The sequence below is a fragment of the Lupinus angustifolius genome, chromosome LG14 (genome assembly GCF_001865875.1).
Source record: "Lupinus angustifolius cultivar Tanjil chromosome LG14, LupAngTanjil_v1.0, whole genome shotgun sequence".
Taxonomy (NCBI): domain Eukaryota; kingdom Viridiplantae; phylum Streptophyta; class Magnoliopsida; order Fabales; family Fabaceae; genus Lupinus; species Lupinus angustifolius.
The window spans coordinates 8,449,714-8,455,172 of record NC_032022.1 but is presented as its reverse complement, the minus strand read 5'-3'; positions in this window follow the sequence as shown (position 1 = coordinate 8,455,172).

The following is a 5,459-nucleotide window of genomic DNA, read 5'->3' as shown; positions in this document are numbered from 1 at the left end:
CTCGATTAGAGGTGCGAGTTCTATATTTGATTTCATATTGAAACTCAATAAATTTTGTTGCCAACTTTTGTTGTTCTGGTGTGTAGAGTGCTTGTATCATAAGATGTTTTAAGCTTTGTTGATCGGTTAAAATGCAAAATTTTCTGGTGATCAGATATTGACGCTATTTTTTGACTACCTCTATCACAATAAACATTTCTCGGACATAGGTGGAAGCGTGCTGCAAGCGTGAGGATATTTTTCCGCTGAAAAAGGCCAGAGGGTGACCGTTCTGGAACAACATAGCACCAATGGCAATAGCGGATGCCTCAGTCTCTACTTCAATTGATTGAGAAAATTTTGGAAGGCACAAAACTGGAGTGTTTATTATTGTTGTTTTTAAGTTTGTAAAGGCCAACCAAGTCTCTAGACCTATGTAAAATTATGTTGTTTGTGTAATATAGTGAGAAGAGCGACGAGTGTGACTAACTTTTAACAAAATTATGGTAAACATTAGTGAAACCTAAAAATCCCCTGAGTGTCGTGAGTGAATGTGGCTATGGCCAGTCTAGCATAACTTGAATTTTATCGGGGTTTGACTGGACCCCACCAACTGTTATAATGTGTCCCAAATAACTCACTAATGCAACTCCAAAAATGCACTTGAGCAACTTGGCATAAAAATGACTAGAACCCAATAGATCTAACACAATATGTAAATAGTGTAAATGAGATTCCAAGATTGAACTATAGACGAGTATATCATAAAAAAAACTAAGACAAATTGCCGCAAGTATGGCCGCAACAAATCATTCATAGCCGCTTGAAACGTGGTTGTGGCATTTGTGAGCCCAATCGACATGACCAGAATCTCTTAATGCCCATCAAACGTGTGAAAGATTGTCTTATGAGTGTCCGAAGGGCGCACTCTGATTTGATGATAGCCAAAGCATAAATCAATCTTAGAAAAAATTGTAGCATTCTCTTATTCACCCAATTACTCGTCATAGTGGGAATAGGAAAATCTATGGAATAGTGATTGAGTTAAGGGCACAATAATCCATACAAAATCTCTAGGTCCCATATTTCTTTCTTACTAATAAAACTAGGGAGGAAAAGGGGTTGGTGCTTGGGATAACAATCCCAGCTTGTAACATCTCATAAAACATAGAGGTCATAATCTCTTTTTGTGAATGGGGATACCGATATAGTTTGATGTACACTAGTGTAGAGTTGGGAATAAGGGAAATGGAATGATCATGGTATCTAGGAGGGGGTAGTATAGAGGGTGTAGAGAAAACGAAGTCCTAAGTATGGAGTAGTGTTTGTATTTGTGAGTGGGTAGTGTGGATAGAGTCAGGTGGGTCTAGTGGAAGGATGGAAATGACATGATAAATGGTTATGATGTTTGTTTGAAAAAGTCTAGTGAGTTGATGAAGGGTGGATGGTTGGAGGTTATAGGATCATTTCCCAGTAAAGGTGATAGTAGAGTTGCCAATAAGGAACTCCATAGATAGTATAGAGAAATCCGAAATAATTGGCCTAAGAGTCCAAAGTCATTCAATTCTCAAAATGACGTCAACACCTTTAATGGGAAGTAAATAAAATAAAATGATAAACTCCTGATTTTGCAAAGTAATAGGGTGTCATTGCATAGGCCACTATAGTAGATGTGCGTTCCATTACCAACCATGACCGGAAAATTAGTGCGAGCTACTAATGTCTACCAAAATGTTAACTTGGTGTCCCCGAATTGAACATACAAATTTCAAAATTTTCGGGGATAGTTGACCACCCGAGGCCTCGTTAGAAATATGGCAAAGAAGTATATCCTCAAAACAAGGATCAGTGGGTGATGAGGCCTGATTCATTTCAGGGTCATCCATAGACTATGGGGGTGTTTCCCAAATCTGGGAAGAATCATCCTCCAATAACAATAAGAATTTTTTCAGTTGATAGCGGTGGCATAGGTGAAACTTTTCATCATAATTGTAACAAAGACCCTGAGCACGTCATTTCTACATTTGTATAATGGATAGATGAAGAATGGGGAGGGAAGAGGGATCAGTTGTGGCAGATGGATGGGAAACTGGTGTAGCTAGGTTGGGAAAATTGTGTGGGTTGGTTGTGTGTGAGAATTTTTTAGATCTGGGGTACACACGACCAGCATCAAGGAACTTTGCTGCCACCAATTTAGCTAAACCCAAGGCCTCGAATATGGATTTAGGGCATAAAATGGCCAACTCCCTTCTAATTTCAGTAAAGTCTCAAAAGAAAACAGTTAAGAATTACCTTTGGGGACAAATCCCAATTTATGTTACATAGCTTTTCAATTTGTGCTGATAATATGCCATCGTCCCCATTTGTTTGAGTTTAAATAATTCAACCTAGTGATTGGTGTAGGTGGATAGCCCAAAACAGGTCTCCAAGTCCCTAGTAGAGGAATGCCAATCAGATAGTTGAGAGTTTGAAACATCCATTGAGACCGATTAAGTGTTTCCCCTTGCATGTAAAAGGAAATCATGGGAATGCGTTCGTCAGGTGGTACCATATATAGTTGAAAAAACTGTTCTGCCTGAAAAATTCAGTTAGAAGGTTTAGAACCATCAAAGGGAATAAACTATAGTTTAGGTCGTCGAGATTGTTGGGAGGGATGAGGTTGATGGGGTAGGTTTGGGAAAGTGGGTTGTGGGTAGGGTGGTGGTGACGTGTTGGAAGGGTCCGGTGTAGGAAGGTAAGTGAAAGGAATGTTTGGATGGGGTTGGTTGGGAGTGTTGTGGATTAAATGGGAGGAAGATGTTTGGAAATGAGAGCCATATGGTGGATTTGAGGGAATAGGAGGGAAGATTCTAAGTTGAGTAAGTTTATCGGTAATGGTGTGTAGGATAATAGTGATGGCAACATGTCTTGCATCTTGTTGGTCTTGATTTTCCTTTAATTGATCAAGGAGTAGTTTGGTGATGGAGTCATTTGGTTCTTTGTGAATGATTTTGGGAGGCATTTGAGAAAGAATGAAAGCGCCAAAATGTTAGGATGATTATGCTACTTTTGTATAGAATTAGCTAAAATTGCAGAGAAGAACTACAATTTGCAAGGAGAATAGTTACTGAAATTTCTCATACTCATTCATCATTCATGAGTCCTTATAAAGTAAAAGTTCAGAAATGATAAATGATATGGACCGTACATATGGTCAGATCTTATAATAACAATAACTGAAAAAAGATAAGTAATACAAGATATTCTAGAGGTTTTAATTAGGGATGTCAATATGAGCATTGCATGTGGGCCCGCCCGTATTGCCCGCAAAAAAATGCGGGTAGGGCATGGTATTTTTGCCTGTTAGCCCATATTGTCCGGCCCGTTTGCCCGCTTTATTAGCGAGCATTTTAAACGGGCTCCGTGGGCTGCCCGTCGGCATTACATTCTACACTTTAAAATTTTAATTTTGGCCCAATGGCCCAAACTCCTTTAATTATTGCATATTTACATTTGCAATTTGCAATTTTTTTTACATTTGCCACAGCCACAGTGAGTCACAGAGTCAGTGACCGTGTTCTACACATTTGCAAATTGCAATTTCTTTTACTTCTAGTCTTCTACATCAAATCATCTATTCACTCTTTCATCTTCAATTCTTCCTTCACTCACCAATTCTTTCTTCACTTCTTCTTCTTCCTTCAACTCTCATTCTCCAGAATCTCCACCATGACAACCAGATCCCACGACCATAATGAGGATAAACCACCAACTACCCACAATAATGGCAACTGTGATCTCATCCAAAGAAGACAACGGTCACGACCATCACAACAAGTGGATTCAGGTTTGATTTTCCCCAATTCAATTTCCCTAATTTAGTTTTTCCCAAATCAATTTTACCCTAATTTAATTCCCCCCAAATTAATGTTTTTTCTTCAATTTATGCTTGAAGTGTTCTCTGAATCTTTGTCGCTTTCTTCTATTAAATAGTATGAACATTACATCAAACCACTTGTATTTTATGTTCTCTGAATCTTTGTTTCATTTTTACTATAGCATTGAGACAGTTTTACTTACTTTTGTTTTATGTTCTCTGAACATTACAAAGCGTTGCAAAGACTGGTGTGATTTTTTGGCAAGTGAAGGACACAAAACGTATGACTATGCTAAAATGCTAAGATTTTGTCTCCTATGGTGAGCTTTGACGATAATCAAAGGAGGAAAAATTCACTTTTTAGTCACTGTTCTGTTCATGAGCATCTAAAATCATGAGATCTAAATAAGCAAAGTCACTTAGCCAAATTCCAGCTTCAAACTGTTACGACATTTTTTAATTTTAAAAATGTATGGTTTTAAACTTATCGTTGATATATCTAGTTACTCTAACTGTTACAACTTAGTTGTTCATGTGGTAGCAATTATTGACTTGTTGTTGACTTATTGTAGCAGATATTGTTGTGCCTGAAACAACTCAAACAAGTGACCCTAATGATGTGAATGCTATTGATAATGATGTACATCCTACTTCTAATGCTAGTACAAGTAAAAAAAGGGTCAAGAGCAACAAGAGCTAAATGTTGGAATTTCTTCACAATTTTAGAAGAGTTGTCTGATGGGGTTAAGAGGGTTGAGTGCAATGCTTGTAATGCACAATACAAAGCTGGTGGGAATAAATATGGGACACATTCTATGACTCGTCACTTAGATGATTGTCCAAAAACTAAGTTTGAAGATGTGGGTCAAATGATGATAGATGGACAAGGAAAATTAAAGTCTCACACTATAGACCAATTGGTATCCCGTGACATGTGTGCTACTGTAATAATTGAGCATGATTTTCCATTCAAATTCGTTGAGTATAGAAAGATTAGAGCTTGGTTGAAGTACTTGAAGTCTTGAATCCAGTTTATGCTCATATTAGTAGAAATACTGCAAAGACGGATGTATTAAAAGTTTACAAGCGTGAGAAGGAGAAGCTTCGACAGACATTGGCTAGCATTCCTAATAGGATATGCTTAACTTCTGATATGTGGACAACTTGTACGACCGAGGGCTATTTATGTTTGACTGCTCACTATGTTGACTTAGATTGGAAGTCTATTCTATTAACAATATAATAAAAAAAACTCTCTCATGCCACATGTCACTTTCTCCTTCCCTCATGCCACATGTCACTTTCTCCTTACATTTTTTCCTTCATGTCACATGTCACCTCCTTCTCACATATTTTTCTTCCTACTTTTTATATATTATATATTTTATATGCTAATAATAATTTAATATTAATTAGTGATTGGTTCATGTCGCTACCCCACTAAAATTGAGTGTTTACAACATCCATGTTTTGTTATGTTAAAAAGTAATAGTCATTGAACATTAGATGAAATTGAAATCATTTTTCACATTCAAATTATTTCTTTACATTAATCTATCTATATAATTTAATGTTTACCATTAATCTAAGAATAATTGTACTTTTTCACCTCATCAAAGTTTTT